Genomic DNA, 19,717 nt, shown 5'->3' on the forward strand with positions numbered 1-19,717 from the left:
AGAGGGCTTGAGAAAAGAAGTTGCAGTTTTTTCCCCCCATTCCATAGTTCTTTCAATAGCGCCTTATTCCAAATGCTACAATTGTCCCTTTCTTTGCGGGAAGACAGTATCTAGGAATTTAGGAGGTTTTACGGAATGTGTCAGAGAACTGAAAGAAACAGATGCGCAGGCTCTTGAAGAAAGATTCTTTGTAGTAGTTTGTACAAGGGTGGTGCTGATGTAAGGAGAGAATCTGAGTTGCAAAAGTGAAAAACACCATCCTCTGTCCACTGGTAATAGTGGCAGGACTACTGGGAAGCGAACAGTAACTCTGGTAGTGGGGTTCGCTTCCTGCCTGAATGGGATGCGCTGGGGATCTCGGGGAGACGGCCTCGTGCGCAGCCTCGGGAAACCGAGCCCACCTGGACGGGCGCCTGAAGGTGCGGTTTGCCTAGAACCCTGCAGCAATCCTGGGAAGCCCGGTTTCCAGGCCACTCCTCAGGGTCTTTAGCCATCTGTGTCACAAAACTGTTAAAAGATACTTAATAATTAAGATCCTTCTGAGAGTTCTTCCTTAGCTATATAGCACAACCTAGGTTCCATTTTTAGAAATTTTTATTTAACATAAGGACATATTTTTCTTTTGCTTGATCGATTAATACTTCTAAAAGGCAATTCTAGGTATTAATTTGAAAGTCTGAAAAATGCCTGTCGTTTGTAAAGCTTTAGGCGAAATGCTTCATTCATGACAATAATTGAGCGGTGTATTTCACATTATTTTGTAGCAATGGTGTCAATGGTTCTGCATGGTTAGTATGGATGGATTCTTTTCTGTCAACATTTCAAAATAAAACTTTTACTTTGCAAGGTCAGGGGTGAACTTTTAATGCCCCGTCACAAATTAGTTTATATCTAAGGAAGTTACTATCACTGTCACTCATTTATAATGGATTTTGCTAACTATAAATGGAATTCTCTTAAGCAAATGAGTTGAAAGGTTAATCCTAGCAAGAAAGTTTCCATGTTCATTAAGGGGAAAAGGCGACTGACTTTAGGTTGCAGCAACTGTTTCAGAGCCTGGGGTTTTAAGATTAGTAACTTTTGGAAGCAGATCTCAGGGCAGGTTGGTCAGAGAGCTCTTGAGTCATAGAAAGCTCTTACTGTTCTTTTCACTTTCTGCAATGAGATAGCTATGTGATGGATTATTTCTTAGGCTTCCTGGAGCAAACCTATCCCCCTTAAGTTTCTTAGAGCAAACGAAATTTTCATACAGAAACTTTTTTCTTTCCCTTTTTCTTTTCTTTTTGTGGTTGGGAGAAAAAGAGAAAGTGATATTAAAAAACTCTCACTTCCTTAAATTATTTTAATAAAATATTTCTTTTCAGTAATTGGCTGATTCAATAGTACTTATCTCCTTCATCAGTAGAAAATAACCACACAACAAATTAAAGCTTATTTTTACATATGAAAGCTGATATTTAGGGTACTGGATAGACAAACAGAAATGAAAATTGTGTTAGCTGAATAAAATATTAAGATATTTCAATGTAAGTGGAAAATACAGTTAGTCATCAGTAAGGATAAAATCTCTGGGGATTTAGAATGAGGTTTTTCTTTGATGGGATATATTGAAAGAATGTTTGGTTCACTAAAAGCAAATATCACAATAGTTTCTGGTTAAATCTTTGTACTGAATAGTTATCAAAACTAAAATTCAATTCACCAGTTGCAGTGTCTGTGTTAATGTTTGTTAGATCTTTAGATAGGTTTAAATGTACAGAATCTTTCTCCTGTAATTATATTGCCTTTGATTTTCCATAATATATGTTCAAAGTTATTTTGTTCCATAGTGTAGCAAGCACATCTTAATCTGGCAGAAACTAATGCAGCATAGAAAAGGATTCCAATCCTGGTATATTATTAGCAAATATTACCTGCATTAGAGTTTTAATATTTTAATATTTTAAAAAAATAAAATAATCATTTCCTGAACACTCGAGGTTAGCAAAGTGTTAGATGAAAATCACATCATCATAGTAGAGACCATTTATGTTATGTTAGGTAGGTTATAATTACTGAGTATTTATAGTTGAGAGTAAATACTGTAAATAAATCCAAGACAAAGTTAGAACCAAAAGTCTGTACCCCTGCATTTATTACAGACTAAATGTGTAGGTGTTCATCATCGAGTTCTAATAAAATTGTAAGCACTAGAAAATATTGATGAACAACCAAAATACTTTTACCCATAGTAATATGCTAAAACTACAATACATAACATTTCCCAGTATGCATTTATGTGAATTTTCACTCCACAGATATCCATGAATGCACACAGATGAAAGCTCAAAAAGTTTGGTGGTTTAGAAGGAAATATTTATGGACTTTAGGCTTCCATCATAGTTTATTGACAATTGAAAATAACCAGGTTTAATAGAAAAGTACATCATTACTTTTTATATATATTAAACATTTTTGTAACTTTGAACCAGCTATGGTTTCCAGCATTATTGGTAAAACCAACATCTGCCACATCTTCAAAGGGACTCTTAAAAATAAAAAATTTACAACTGTACTTAATCAGTACAAAGCAGGTGAATCTGAAAAATGTCTATAAATACTGTGAATTGCTTGACTTCAATTACATTTTGATTATTTCTAAGCAATATAAAAGTAGACATAAATTGCCCACTCTCAGTTGAAATAACCCAAATTAATCTAACTAGTGTTTACGTAGATGACATACCATATAAAAATGTCAACATTTTCTACTCAATTGTGCATTTTATTTTTAAAAAATCAAGCAGATCCAAAAGAAAGGGAGGCGTGATTAGGGCTGGTAGATTTCACTAGATTTTGAACAATTTTTAATACTTATAAAGTAGCAAATATTTTATTTATAGCTAACAGATAATAAGACATTTGTTTTCAAATTTTGTCTGCCTATATGCTTGATAATACAGAATGACATTTAAATATTACGTTTAATATACTGGAAGTTAAACCCAGAGTAATATCTTAATTTACCTTACTCTGTTACTATATTGTAGTTTTCTTAGATATTTCAGTCATCATGTTTTCTGAAAAAAAATGCTGACTTTATTCATTTCTTTGTTATTGGATTGTGGCTGTTCAGTATTTGCTTTATAATACAAAGATAGTCTACTGGACCTCAAAGTTTACAGAAGATCATTGAACAATTTAAATGTCTCAAAACTATGGAATATATAATACCATTATTATTCTTTTTCCTGAAGTGGTAGCTTAGTTCTACGTGTAAGCATTTAAAAATGGTGACTAGTCAAAAAACAGTAATTCTATATAACTCTGACATATTGGCATGTTCTCAGATGATTACATTCAAAATACAAGAGCCATGATTCTTTGAGAACTAAATGCTTTCAGGTTGGACATCAGCAAAGAACAGGAGAAAGAACACAAATAAAAATCATATAGTTCTTAGTTCTTTGTAACTCTCTCTACTTATAGTTTATTTTAAAAAGTAAAGCATTAAATGCAAAGCATGGCAACATACAAGCTTTCATTTAGATAAAAAACCTAATACTAAATATTTAAAATTTTAATCTTTTTCAATAGTAATTATCAATGGAAACCATTCTGTTGACATACTTTAAGTTGATTACTACTAATAAACTGAAAAGATATTTTAATCATTACCACACTTCTGCTGTGTTGGAAAAATAGACTCTTCATCTGAGAACTGGAATCTAGAACTTGTCTTTATTATAAAACCTAGTCACTCTAAGAAATGAATTTTACATTAAAAATAAAATAGCTAAAAAGGATGAATTCTTTCAGACTGAGAGAAATGTGGGAGACGAATTCTGTATGTAATGGAAGAGTTAACTTATTTTTCATTAAAAATATCAACTTATGAGTGAATTAAATAGCTGATTTAAGTAAAAATCCCAACATAGAATTCCAATATATTTGGCATGGTAGTGCTGCTTTGCTTGGGCATTTTTATTCATTTAGCATATTTAAAATGGCAGCATGAAGCACACAACAACATTATTCAGGCATTTCAGATTTTCACTTCAAATGAGAAAAATATAATACAACAATACATTTTAGTTTTAGAATTGTTCACTTCATTAATTTATGTTTAAAATTTCAGAGTGCATCTCTTTTCAAAACATTGCTGTGAGCATTACAAATATCTATGATCAGTCAATGTTAAGGATGGAGAAATATTACAAATATACATAAGGATTCCTTAATATTCGTTAATAATTATAGTGTGTTAATTCTCCCAAATTTTCTATTAAATTTTCAATTTCTCTCAAATTTTCCTATATGACATTCTTTTTATAATAAAACATTTTTGAGGGAAGTTATCTCACAAAGAGAGACTATCAACAGTAGAATTTTCCCCCTTGATTGTAATCATAAAATAAGAAAGATGATTTCTTGACTGGCTAGTTAAACCATATTTCCTGGCTAATGGTATTGGTAGTTGATTCCAATGGTTAAAAATAAAAAAGGAAAGTAGGAAGGAAGGAGAGAAAGAAAGAAAGAAAGAAAAAAGAAAGAAAGAAGAAGGAAGGAAGGGAGGAAGAACGGGAGGCAGGCAGACAGACAAATGAAGATCAAAGTCCACAAATTAGAAATAAAGTTAGGTAGGATGTTATTTCCTTTTTAACATATTCATGCAATGATACATCTTATTGGCACAACTTGTTTCAATGTATTCTGTGTTTTAGTCATTAATGTGGCTTACTGATTAATCATTTTTCATAAAAGATGTAATGATAATGAAGCACTGTCATTTTACCAATTTTGTTATGATGCTCTTATGATTACACCATGAATAGTTGCCCCAAAGTATTGAATTGAAGCCCCAAAGTAAAGAAGAAGTAGTGGCAGAAAAAAAAGTTAGTTGGGAAACATTACACTCTCCTAAACCATAATCAACAGTGAGACTCAAAAGTCTAATTGTACTAAACTTTATGGATTATTTTAGCCTTAGGTGATAAAACTCAGAATGATAAGGTCATTGAGATCTCAGCCTTCAATCATCACTATTTCCAAGGAAGAGTTAATCTAAATCTGATGGTTTTTACCTAATGCTTCTTCCTATTTTATTTACATTCACAGGAGTATAGGTAATTCACTTTCCTTTTGGGAACATTGTCACATAGTATGTTATCATATAAGCTAATCAATAACATGTCAATTGCTCCATTTGTAGGTTCACAGATTTGCTTTTTAGATTTCAGGATAAGTATTTCTGCTTAAAACCTAGTAATTTTGTAATGCATATTTGAGTAATTAACAAAGTTACTTGGTCAGCCTTTATATATGGATAATTATTAATGAAAATAATTTTTCTCTATATTTGAAATTTTAAATAAACAACCAAATACCCCATTATTCATTGAACCCTCATTTATTATGTTATATTTACCACAGCAATATACTATTTCTGGACTTACACATGGAACTGTATATAAAAGTTACACTGTGTATTGGCACTTTGGTTTTTATAGATTTTTTGAAAATACTTTAGGTGTTTATTGATCTCTTACATCTGCATATGAACAGGAAGGATCGGGTAAAATCTATGTTGTATTATACATTTTTGGAAAGAGAAAAGAATCCTTCAAAAATAATCAATTTGCTTTCTTTACACTGGAAAGGTTTAAAACCTAGTATATCTTTAACACATATTTTACTGCTATAGCATTTTAACATTTTAGCATGTATTTAAAAGTTTAATGATTCTAAGATATTTGTGTAGTTGGTGACTTAATGTTAAATCCTTGAAATTTTTACTTTTATTGCAAATATAATATTTTTTACTAGGTAATAACTCATTGGCATAAAAGTTTTAGGTTATTCTTTAAGGTAAGAATTCATAAATTGTTGCTCCTCAGATTTCATAAAATCATTTTGGTTTGATGTTTCCAATATTTTTAAATGTTGTGCCATTTATTTTCAGTAACTTTCTGAGAGTATATATGTTAACTGAAGCTTGCCTAGGCTACATTGGTCAAATTATGACTATGAGGTATTGATTTTTCAGAGCTTTTACTTTTTTTGTATTTTCCAGAAAGGTTAATTGCAAAGCAAAAATAACAGGGAAAGTGAAAGATTACTTGGGATGTGGCAGATACACTTAAAGTACGCACATTCATGCATTTATATAAAGTATTAATAATGTAGTATATGTATATAAATAGAAATTGAAGCTATTCTTTTTGATAGCAGTAAATCTGAATTACAGCATCTACATTAACTGCTCTAATATGATGTTCAATGTTCCAATTACAAAATAAAATATTAAGCTCAAAGCATGCACAGGTGTGTGGAGAACCCAGCCGGCTGGAACTGGTAATCAATGATAGTCATAAAAGTCAAAACTGCCAAGTCCCCACGCAGTATTTGTTTTCTTTTGTTTTTCTCTTCTTCTAGCTGATTATTTCTACACACTTCAAGAGATTCCCTTAATGCAACAAGGAGAGCAAAGTCTCTAGTTATCTTAAGACTTGGGCAAGAAAATAATTATGATGACGTCATCGCCCAGGCTATGTGGAAACGTACAGGAGGGTCTAACTGAGGTTGGGCGATGCCAGTTGAATTTTTTTTTTTTGGAGGGGGGGTACCAGGGATAGAACCCAGGTCCTTGTGGTTGCCAGGCAGGTGGTGGAACCCCTGAGCTAAATCCCCGGCCCGTGCCAGTTGAATTTTAAGGGCCTGGAATTTCACTCTTTGAAAATGTAGTCTTAAAGCTTTGCCAGAAGTGACACCCAAATAAAACCGACTTCTGCAGTGATAGTTCTTTGCTAACACTGTAGGGAAATGTATTCAGTGTCAGTAGAGGTGGCTTGTTGCCTTGTCTGGGCTGCACAAAAAGTGTCTAGAGTATTATTCTTAGTAACCTACAAAACTAGCAAGCTAAACTTGGGTGTAGTTTTACTGATTGCAAAAAATGAAATGAGCAGTGACTCTTATCCAATAAACAAAGTAAATTTCACAAATTATTCATTTATTTTGGTAGCTGAAACAGAAGGAGCAGGAAAGCTGAGTTGTGCCATGTCTAACTCAGTGGGCACTAAATGGGTAAAACTTAGCTTTGATTTTGTAGGATATCAGTAATTTAGCAAACGGCTTTTATATTTTAAGAACCATTGAAATAGTGTTTTACTGTTAGCTGGTAGATTGAGATCAGGTGATAGCTTTACTTAATTTATATTTTTCAAAAGTAAAATGAGATCTTAGTTTGTTTACTGCCTTTAACAATAAAAGTCTCCCCAACTATACTATGTTTACATGGGGAGTTTTTTTCTTGTTTGAGATATAAATGAGTCTTGATGTAATAAACAAGGCAGCATGTAACTGTAAACCATTGAGACAGATTGAAATTGTAGGAAAGTCAAAGTTTGGGCATCCAAACCCTGGGGTCTCACTGCTGCCATTTTCAGGATTACCATTTTGTGAACATTGGTGTGCAGCACAGAGTTCATAGAATTATAGACGCTTTTCTTTCGGGACTATTCCTTTTCCTAGCAGAGCTTTATCAAATTTATTCTTAGATATCCAGATGTTCAGTGGCCACTGTTTTTCATGTTTGTATGTTTAATTGTTAGTCAGTAAATCATAAAGAAGTTATCTTATTTCTTAGCATATCGAGCAAAAAAACCACACGGCACATTCAGAGGATAACTGAAGAGAATTTGATGATGACAGTTTGATGGTGGGCAGAATATAGGGAATTGACAGGAAATGATGAGTTGCCCCAAATCTGCTTGCAATTGGAAAATATTGGTTTCCCCTATGCCAGAGGGGACAAATATTTGGAGCCTCCACCAGAATACAGCAAAAGCAACAGGGCAAAGCCTTCTGGCAAAGTTGGGAACTCAGACAGAAGAGGGAAGCAGGTGACAAATACGCTGTAATCTGTCTTCTGGTTTTCCAGTGTCCCTATGATGCATCCCATTGGTCAAAGGTAATCAGATGCCAGAGCACAGGTGCCTCTTGGATAAAATGCATGAAAGTCCACCCGGAGGAATTCAGACCACAAAGGAGAAATGTGGGGAGTAGGTCTAGGGAACGCAACAGCTAGGGATGAATCTTTGCCGTCACTCGCTAGCTAGAATCCTTTGACCAGCGATATACATTCTCGGTTTTTCCGTTTCCTAAAAATTAAACCAAGTTAATAAATATCCAGCATGTAGAATGATATCTGGCTTAGCAAATGTTAGTTTCTATTTTTATCATCTCTCTATTAAAGTGCAGTAATGTCGAGGGTGTGCACCCTCTAAAGGAGAAACATCCTTGTCTTACAGTGCTTGTTTTTAATGTAGTGCAATTTTTATATGAGAAATATTGCTTGCCTAAGAGGTTGCTATAGATATAAAATAATCTCCCGTATCCTTAGAATTATAAGTTTCATGTTATTTTCTGAAATTTAGCGTGATTAGTTAGGTTCCATTTGCCTTCATAACCCTTAAAATTCCCGTTCCACAACTACTTTTGTTGGGTCTCTCCTGCCCTCTCATTCCCAGGTGTCTCCTGCCAGTTCTTCAGGAAAAAAAAAATCTGCTTTCAATAAGAGCACATATTGAACAAAACAGAATACAATTCTTGCTTACAGTAAACCAAAAGTGTCAGAGGGCCATTTATTCAAGAGACAGCAGATCTTATATGGATTCAAATATGGTCATTAAATTCATTTCCCTGTTGTAGCTGTTAACTAGGAGGGAAGGTGATGCTGTGATATTTGATGCTGTTTTATAAAGTTAACTTTGGAGGGAATTTACATAGTATAGCTCTTTGTTATTTTTGGTAAGAGCTCATAAATGGCAAACACTATTAAAAACTAAAAACATGTCCCACAGAAAATGTGGGGTAAAAAAGTTTAATTTTGCTAACAATTTCTTTTTACAAAGAAAGTAGTTCATTTGTTTATTTCCTTGTTTATAGTTAATAAATCCTTGAGAAGCACTTAGCTTGAGGCAAAACCCCAGAGTTTCAAGTCCTGAGGATTGGTTATGCTCATTTTATTTAGTTTAGTCTCCTCTTCTACACCTACAGTGCAACACGGAGTACGCAGACATGTGGCTCTGGAAATTTTAAATTATTACATATATATATATATATTGGGTGCCAGCAGTTGTTTTTGAATAAATCATATAATCCAAAACTACATTAAAATCCAAAATGCAAGGTTAATTTCTTTCAGAGTTAAGTTGTCAGATTCATGGGAATTTGGTCTCTAAAATGAGAGAAGTTCAAAGAAATAGTAATTGCTTCTCTGCTTATAACGGGAAAACTAGGAAGTTCAAGAGAGAAGGGCAAGGGAGGAAGACAGAACATTAAATATTTAATGGTACATGGAAGTGACAACACAGGCCCATGTGCACTAACTAGTTTGTTACTTCTTCGATTTGTTAAATCAAAGTTTTCTCAATGGTTAACACCTGTAGCGATTAAAGCAGATCATCATTCTCAATTATCACGGCACTGGGGAAGTTTCCTGGGTCCGGAGTGTGCCCGAGAGGCTTCAGTAACGTCTGTCCGTTCAGCCAAGCAGTGGCAGCTGAGCTTCCACCTCCTAACTTCAGCCTACTGCCCTTAAAAGGAAAACTCATAAAAATATTTTGAAACCTTAAGTTTTTAGTCCTCACAGTAAAAATAAATTTCAGCATCATTTCAGATGTTGGCTACTGCTTTTGAGAAAATACTTTATTTGGGTAAACTACCCTCTCTGAATCTGATTTTATAGTTACCTCCACCACTTTTCATACTTGCTTTGTGAATATGGACATTAATAAACTTTCTTAGCTTCAGTGTTCTCATTTTCCAGTGATTTAGCCTCTGATGGCAATCACCAAATTGCCTGGGTATTTTTGACACCTCATATCACACACCATAACATGTTAAAGTTTAATGTCTCTAATATGCAGATGGAGTTTGCTACCAGTAATATACATTATGTAAATAAAATCGTATTTTAGGTAACCATTTATGAATTCAATACTCTTTCTTGTCTTAAATTTTTAAAAATTTATGTAAATTTTGTTGAATCATGTTTTATCTATGCTGTTCTTTGTTGTGTTCAGATTAAATAATAAAGAAAATAACTAACAGTAGACAGAAAGCTACCTCCCCTTTAAATATTTAACTCTCCATTCCTAGGCAACTATGGATTCTCAAAGTTAGTCTTCTTGCACAGAAGATGCTAACATTATCAATGACTGGCCACTTTATTTATGTGAACCAGGAATGCTGTCCTTGTTTCTCCTCCTCTCTTGTTCACATTCATCTTCTCCACAATCCGTAAACATGAGACGTGTCTGTTTCTCCCAAATACAATGAACCTTACAACCCTTGGGACACTCCAACCCTGGACTCTCCCAACCCAAAATTAAATAGCAAAATTCAGCTGATTATTCTGTGGATTTTTAAAAACTTCCTTTTTGGTCTAAATACAACTTGACTTTCAAACACACAAAAATTCCTTTTCTAATTAATGCATTTTAGTTTATATTAACAAATGCCTTCACATTAATAATCTCAACTAACCATTTCTCCTTTTCCACTAGACTAACATTCAGGGTTCAATCACACTGCTTTATCTTCACAGCATGGTCCAAATCCATCCTATCCCTTATCCTTTTATACTTGTGTCCTATTCTTACTTTTAAAAAATTTCTTGGAGCTAATGTAGTTCTTTCTAAATTCTTTTTTCCATCTTTACCTTTTTTAATTCTTCCCTAACAGTGTTCCATCACTGCTATTGCTACAGCATACATCAGAACTTGACTGTATCATTTGTGTATTAACTTGAAATGACTCTACACTTAAAATATGAAAGTTCGGTTACAGGCTTTGGTGCACAGGACTCACAGAGGGCTGACATCCTTCAGTGACATGTTAGATTTTGCTTGCATCAGTAATTATGTGCAATCCATCTTTGAATAAAATCTGATATGTGTATTTAGAGTGGTGCTTTTCTGGCAAAGCTATCTTTTCACTCATTCATCAAAACACATCTGTAAATATCAGAAATCTAAGACAATGTTCTGGTACTTCCTAACATGGGCACCTAACTACTTTTAATCATAATTGCATTCAAGAAGATTTTTACAAGACCTTTCATATTCCTCATTCAGTTAAGAAATGAGTACATACTATACCTTAGTATCTAATTTCTGTCAATAAGTATTTAAGGTACAAATTAATGGGCTCTATTCTGTTATCTCTCAATGCATTACTAAAGACATTATTGGCTAGTGCGGTACATTTTTGTTGATATTAGCTTTATTTTAACCAAGCTTTTTTTCAATAGACTAGTGTGTGATTATACCAGCTTTAGCAATATTTTGAGACTGTTGTAAATTCACATGCAGTGTACTTAGTAACAAGAAGAGATCTGAATCTTTCACCTAGTTTCCTCCACTAACAACTATTAGTAAATGACACACCTAAGAAACAAATAGTGAGAGAAGCCACCAAACTTATTCAAACTTATTCAAATAGTTTTATACACATTTCCACTTCCAGGTATATATCTATTTAATTTTATGTTGTCTCTAAAATTTATTTTTGATTTTTATCCCATATCCTGTCATATTTTTGTCAATCTGTGTCATTTCTATGAAAATATGGTAGCGATACCGTCTCAGATCAATACCACGCTGCATTAGTCAATTCATTTTTCTTTCCACATTAATGTCTATAAACGACATAACAATGCACTTGGCTTTTTCCCTTGTGGCACTCTTTGTTATCCCTAGTTCATATATCTTTAGCTTCTGGTTTGAATTACAAGCCATCTCTTATTAAAAATTTTACCGTAACTCCACAAAAAAGGTGAAGTGTTTATTTAACAAGTTGGTAACTTGGTAAGTAATACATAGTATTAATCCCATTATTTTAAGAAGGGGTGTGAGATTCTATATGCATTCTGGGCAGAGTTATGTTATGCATTGTTGAGTTTTTTAAAATTTCTTTTTGTTTTAGTGAGGTGCTGGAATTGTTGAGTTTTTGTTCATTACGTATACTCAAGTAACCACAGAATTTAAAATATCAAAAAATTAAATTAAACTTGAAATTATGGGATAATTGGGAAAAGGAAGGAATATTAAGTGATCCTCAATACTCAATAGTGGGAAAATAGCATTTTGAAAGAGACAAATAGGTATTTTCAATTTCTAAAAATTGGTTGAATTTTCCTAAAAAAGAAATAAAAATTCTCACTTATGTGGCCCTTGATCCAATGATGCGATTCAATCCATAATGCCCGTGTCCCTGTCATTCTGCTTTGAGTAAAACTGGTTAACAAGTGCTGCCTGAGTGAAGAGTGGAGAGCAGAGAGTGGAGAGCAGAGAATGGAGACACTGACGAGTGACCACACACATGGCCTGGCAAGTAAGGAAGGAGCAAGGATGGTGAGGGATGAGGGAGATTTAAACAATCCCCTGACCTGTGATTCTTAGCTTAGTCGTAATTGATGAAAAGAAAGTTGACAATAAATTTGTTTGTGTGAGTCAGCACTTTTTTCTCTACTGGGATTAAAATCAACCTATAACACATTTTGACAAATTTTTTAAAAAATTTTGTTATCCATGACTCTAGTAGCAATCCTACTTTATCAATCCCTTGCGTTCATAATAAAAGATGAGTGACAAATTCGTCATGTTTCTGGCCTTTTCCATTAATGTATCATAAGGTTATTTTATTCAGACCATTAATTCTCAACACTGATATTACATTAAAATAATATTGACACTTTTATGAAAATATTCATGTCCAGTAGGCTATGATTAATATATTCTCTAGAGTAGAGTTGGCATTTGTTAAATTTGATAGTAAAAAAAGTACAGTAATAAAAGGACAGAGAGAAAATGCTATAATGGACTTTCAAATGCCCATTATATTCAATATTTATTAACACATGACATATCTTATCTCCTTTATAACATTCCACTTTTCCCTCATGTTGTTCCAATTATTTTGAAATGACTCTCAGCTTCATTCCATTTAATCTTTGGTATTTTTAAAAGAAATTTCTATGTGATATCAATATATAGTTAGGTTGAGAACTACCAGTTTAGAATAGTCTTGTGTTTTAGCGTGAAGTTCTGAGAGCTAAATACCTTGTACTCTTAATAGTGTCCTCCTTTCAGCACACAAAGAGAAATGATGGATATTGTTGCTTAATCAAGCATTACATATTTACTAGATATAGCTATTTGTGCGTCTGTGTTTACTGTTAATATCACGATATTTAGGCATGTGTGTGCATAGTAGTATAAGGTCATAGCATCTACAAAGACACATCTGGGTATTTAAATTCAGAGTAAAATAAGAAAATATTTATTCCTGGATTCTGTTGACTACATCCTGAGTATTCAGTACCATATGTGTCTACTGACTAATGCTTTGGGCAGTGTAGTTGTAGAACATTTCCACCTATTAAAAAGACCAATTGGATGGCATTTCTAGACAAGAAGACTACATTACTATTTCACTACTAAAAAGGCATTGAGGATGGGAACCTCTTCAACAGAGAAAGAGATTATGGGAATTCAAATGCCACAGAAAGCAAATATAATTAAAAGTTGAAGCATATCTGAAAGTAAAATATAAAGAACACTATTTTTACTAAAGGACATTCTATATGAATGCTTGTTTTTGTCAACCAAGTATTTATTAGAATAAAATATACTCACAGTTTTCAAGAGGCTAAAATTCTCCTAAATTATTAATTGAACCTAATATATGGGCCTGAGCTGTGGGCAATTATCAAAATAAAATCAGTTGGGCCAGAGTTTTACCACAGTGGTACCACACTTGCCTTGCAAGTTCAAGGTCCTGAGTTCAATCCCCAGTACTGCAAATAAATAAATAAATAAATTTAAAACAGTCATATATATGAAGTAATTAAATTATTAAAATTATGTAAAACACATAACAATGCATATAACTATACAAAATAGAATTTTGGAAGTTGCAAAACAAACAATAAAAGCATAGTCAAAAATGTAAGGTCAACTAGGGAGATTCTTCTAGGCCTCTAGAGGAATAGGGAGGAGAACATTTTTCTGGGAAAGGGTGGGGAAGATGCCAGGAACTAGGCTAGACTTTCCAGGGGGAAAGTATGAAAACTTTAACAGAATCAGACAGTGGCAATTAGAATCATAGAATTATTAATTTTTAAAGACTCTCAAAAAATTTGATCTTTTGTAAGCTTTGGTTTGAATTCCAGAAATGTAAGTCAGGTAGCTTACAAACAAGAAATAATTAGAGGAGATTTATAATTTTTTAGAAAGAAAATATGGGTAAAGTATTCATCTTGGCACCAGAAAAGAACAAATGCAAGGAAGAATGAAGTATAGGGAGTCTATACTGTTGAACATCTGGGCATGCTTGGCTATGGCCGTACGTTACGCAATTAAACTGCCACAACCACGGAGTTCTATGTCTGTGGGAAGTGGGAGACTATTCATTAGTGAATTCATTTTAATAAAGATTAATTGCAAATTAATTGAGGATTGAGCTGCTAGCAGTTTGTGGTATAAAAGACAATATTAATATTACACATTAACGAAGAGATCCCTGCGCACATTCACATTAGAATTTATGAGTTGAGAGTATGCACTGAAATGTGGAAATGTAGAAAAATGTTAATGATTGCATGCAGGATATCTCAGGAAGACAGAAAATGTGTTGGTGTGCATGTGTGTGTGTGTGTGTGTACAGTAGCACTGAGCCAAACAAAAATAAATGTTCAGGCAACTATCATTGTTTATAGGGAATTTTTTTTCAACAGGCTAAGTCCAGATCAAATATAATTTCCAATAAAGTTTTATTGGCAATATAGAAGAAGGGTAGGGAAAACACTTTACTAGCTTTCAGTGAGTAAAATTTATGAGTTTACCTTTATGTTGAAATTTTGCTCAAATGTTATTGGTGGTCATCAGTTTGTAAATGTGTGGATGTGGTCATGTATTATTAATGCCAATTGTTTTTTATTTTAGAATAATAAATCTAATTTTTTTCTTTAAAAAAGGGTTTTGATTTATTTCCATGGACTAAGTAAGTAGAGTAAAAAGATTTTCTTAACAGAAACACCTACACATGTGTTTCTATAGAAAAAGCCTACATATGTGAAGCATCTCTGTTAGAGATACTAATTAAAATACATTAGTCAAAAGCAGTAACTTCATGAAATGCATGTGAGTAGACAGTAGAAATGGGTGATTTCCACATTGAAAAGTTTGCCTTGAAAATTCAGGATGTGAGGAAGCCAAGCTAATAGGAAATTTAAATGTAGTCAAAGAGGATGGGATAAAGTGGATTCATAATCTAACTATATCCAGAAGAGGTGCTCAACTAGGGAGGGGCTGCTTCACACAGGAGTGACAAGCAGAATGTTATTAGGGGATTTCCTCATGAGTAGTTGTGTTATTCTCGGGTCAGACATAAATACCTTTTCATGTTTTCTCTACACTTGTCCAAATATTTTTTTAAAATTTCTCATTATACATTTTCTAATGGAAATATTTCATTTTGAATGAACTAGTAAACTTAGGAAGCAGCATTAGTATTGTAGATCACATTGACTCACTTTAAAGGGTAGATTAAGAATGAGCTGTTTTGATACATGGTGATTAGTGTCCAATTGTAACCTGTTTCATCCCAGCTACCCTGCTCCCAGGCCAATGCAATACCTGTTTCAGTACCGTAAATCACAAATTCATATAATTCCTTACATTCCTACTGTGTGCCTACTACAGCTGTAAGCTGTGGTCCACTAGGAAGAATAAACACCTTGATATTCCTGGAAGGGTCTACAGTATGAAGATGTTAAGAAATGATTGCATCTGTGTGATAAAGAGTATACAATGTTGAAAATACTCGGAGAAATAGGAAAGTTTAAGAAAAAGAATGATGTTTGCCTGAATTTCTCTCACATTTTGCTTCCTACTTCTGATGGGATATGTGCATGAAAACCCATAGAATGTGGCCCTTGGAGAAAGTATAAGAAGCCTTGTCAAATAATGAGGATATCAAATGCAGGGAAGATTTAGGTACCTAGAACCGTGCACAGAAATACTTTCTAGAATATTCCTGTATATTTTCTCAACTTTTATAATTTAAATCTTTCTTTGTCTCATACACCAAGATCATTGAGGCAGGAATTGATCCAAGATAACTAAGTGCATTAGTGAACTGTTCTGTAGCTGATGCAAAATGCCTAATATAACTTGAAGGAAAAGAGGTTTGTTTGGCTTATGGTTTCAGAGGTTTCAGTCCAGGGTCGGTTGGTTGTTGTGCATCTAAGGTGAAGCAGAACTACATGGTAGTGGAGTGTGGTGAAGGAAAGCTGTCCACTTCGTACTGGCCAGTGATCATAGTGCAGGGGAAGAGTGCAGAGTGCAAGGGGCCAGAGACCTGATACAGTCTCCAAGTTCACACTCTGGGACTCATCCAGATACACTCAGAAGTATGTTTTATGAGTTCACTAGGCATCCTCAAGTCAATCACGTTAAAAATTAACATTAAAATCAATACATTGATTACTACAACACTCTGAAAAAAGAGATTGAAGAGGATATAAGAAAATGGAAAGATATCCCTTGTTCCTGGGTAGAAAGAACCAATATAGTGAAAATGGCCATACTTCCAAAACTGCTATACAGATATAATGCAATCCCAATTGAAATCTCAACAGTATTTTTCACAGAACTAGAGAAAACAATCCAAAAATTCATTTGGAACCAGAAGAGACCTAGAATAGCAAAAGCAATTCTAGGCAACAAAGACATGACAGGGGGTATCACAATCCCCAACTTGAAACTATACTACAAAGCCACTGTGATAAAAACAGCATGATACGGGCAAAGAAACAGACCCAAGGAACAGTGGAAATAGTGGAATAGATTAGAAGATGCAGAAACAACTCCAGACATACTCAGCTACCTCATCTTTGACAATGGAGCCAACCATCCTCACTGGAGGAAAGATAGCCTCTTTAATAAATGGTGTTGGAAAAACTGGATTTCAACTTGCCAAATATTAAAACTAGACCCCTATATTTCACTATGCACTAAACTAAAATCAAAATGGATTAAAGATCTAAATATTAAAACAGAAACACTAAACTTGCTGGAAGATAAGTTAGGTAGAAGTCTTGAAGACATTGGGATAGAAAAAGACTTTATGAACAAATCCTCGGTAGCATGGGGACTAGCACAGAGAATCAACAAATGGGATCTCATCTTTTTAAAAAGCTTCTGCACTACAAGAGAAACCACTGACAGTGTGAAGAGACAACCTACAATATGGGAAAAAATTTTATGAGCTGTTCCTCAGACAAAGGTCTACTATCTAGAATACATAAAGAACTCAAAAAAATCAGACCCCCAAAATACAAAGAGCCAATTCAAAAATGGGCATCTGAAATGAACAGACATTTCTCAGACAAAGAAGTGAAAGCAGCAAATAAACATATGAAAAAATGTTCAACATCACTGGTCATTTGAGAGATGCAGATGAAAACAACACTGAGATTCTACCTCACCCCAGAAAGAATGGCTGCTATCAAGAAATCAACCAATAACAAATGCTGGCATGGTTGTGAGGAGAATGAAACCCTTCTTTATTGTTGGTGGGAGTGCACACTGGTGCAATGACTGTGGAAATCAATATGGAGATACCTCAAACAACTAGGATTAGAAGTCCCATTTGACCCAGCTATTCCTCTGCTGGGTGTCTTCCCAAAAGAATTCAAAGAATCATACCACAGTGATATATGCTCACCCATTTTTATGGCAGCACAGTTTGTAATAGCTAAAACTTGGAAACAGCCCAATTGCCCATCAACTTGAGACTGGATAAATAAAGGAGATTTTTTTTTTATAAAATGGAGTACTACTCAGCCATAAAGAATGAGAAACTAGAGACATTTATAGCTAAGTGGATGCACACTGAGGCCATACTCTTAAGTGCAATAAATAGGACAAATGTGTGTACATATGGAATAGTTTCTCTGGTGTGAAAAACTAAAAGTGTAAATAAGGGTCAAAATGTATAATTGATATTGTGCAATAGAAAGAAAAAGGTCTAAAGGTGTAGGGGAAGTTGGAGGGGTAGGGGAAAGGAAAGAAGGGAAAAGAAAAAAATATAAGAAAAGGAAAAAAATGGAAACAAAGACTTTGTAAATAGGAAAGGGTGGAGGGGGTGAAGGGAGGGCAGGGAAATGGGAAAAAAATAAGAACGAAGGTATGTCATGTAAAGGTACAAGATCCCAATGATGAATGTAACTGTATTGTGTACCTAAAATATACCAATAAACTTAAGGAAAAAAAATCAACATTAACCATTACATGTGACCCTAAATTTTTAATTTGGTAATGTATTTCATGGATGAGGCCTTCTCTCAGTGGTAGAGCCCTCGCCTAACATATGTGAAGCCCTAGCTTGACCACCAGCACTCCAATATTATATATATGTAAGACATCATTAGGTAAAATCTCAGTGAACGGTAAGAGCTTTTGCTCACTGAATGAATACATGTGCTATATTATTTTTGGCATGAGATTGATGGCATCTTGATAAAGCAAGGAAGGGTTAAACCCTTGGAAGATAGAGTGAGTACGTTTACAGGCACAACTGTAATACTATTAGCTCACCCATATTTGAAAAGCTGACTCTAGATAAAACCTGTGAAGCAAGCAAGATGACTTTTAACGCTTTCTAGGTTTCTCTTTATTGGTCTTCTTGGCCTTTCCTCCCATTTTTATTTTGCAAGCTGTTAAGATTCTCCTGCGGCCTCTATCTGGGCACAAGTACAGAATGTTTGATTTGGAAGCAATTCTAGAAACCATCAAAACTATCCTCTGGTCTTAAAAGAAGAGAAGATTGAGACTCAGAGTATGTTATTCTTAAGATTGGCATGTAGAGCTGGAACTAATAACATCCTATTTGTTACCTTTCTCCTATTGCTAGAGTCCACTATCTGAAATTCTTATCCTGTTTATTTAATAAGATGTCAAAGAGCTGAACTTTTATTTTTGAAGATAACTTTTGACAATAAGTTTAAAGATAGCATATAAATCTAATTTAATAGTTTAGTAAAAATCATTATTCATTACCATTATCCATTAAGTTGAATGAATACTAAATATCAGTTTGACAGTTTTTCAGTGAATCTGGAAAGGATGGAATTTTCATTGATAATTGATTTTTATTGTATGCCTCCATATAATTTATTTGCTGATAAATTCATTATTCATTTAGAAGGAATAGTTTGGAGCATCCTGGATTTAATGATTATTCTTGAGATTTACCCTGAAAAGTTGAGTGACCCTTCACAGACATTTCATCACTGATTTTTAAAATTAAACCTATAGTACTGTTATACTTGAAATTACTTCATGATCTGGGGAATATGAGAATTTTCCTGTATTCACTTTGTAAATACCAGATATCTTACTTGAATCCTTACAATTAATCATTTTTGTTTTTTATGTTTTTTTCAATTATTTCCAAAAATATTGAGTGATTTTTTTTCTCTTAATTACTGAAATTTTTGTTTTCTTTGACCAATTTTTGTTTTCCTTTGGATTTTTCTGTAAGGGTATGTGAAGGAAGTAATATAAATTTACAAATTTGACTATATTGAATCACATGGATTTGATTTGCCAAAACGTATAACATTGTTGAACATTTAGAGTGTGGTTAGAAGGAACCTTGAACTGTAAGG

The 19,717-nt window shown here is 33.7% G+C and overlaps 1 protein-coding gene across 1 annotated transcript in view; it reads left to right on the forward strand.

Moving 5' to 3' along the window:
- Meox2 (mesenchyme homeobox 2) overlaps window positions 1-19,717 on the forward strand; it is a 64,620-nt gene that overhangs the window by 2,270 nt on the left and 42,633 nt on the right. The gene's annotated exons all lie outside the window — the stretch shown is intronic.

The sequence above is a fragment of the Heterocephalus glaber genome, unplaced genomic scaffold, assembly GCF_053883595.1.
Source record: "Heterocephalus glaber isolate CG9 unplaced genomic scaffold, H.glaber_assembly_v1.0 deba00000676, whole genome shotgun sequence".
NCBI lineage: Eukaryota > Metazoa > Chordata > Mammalia > Rodentia > Bathyergidae > Heterocephalus > Heterocephalus glaber.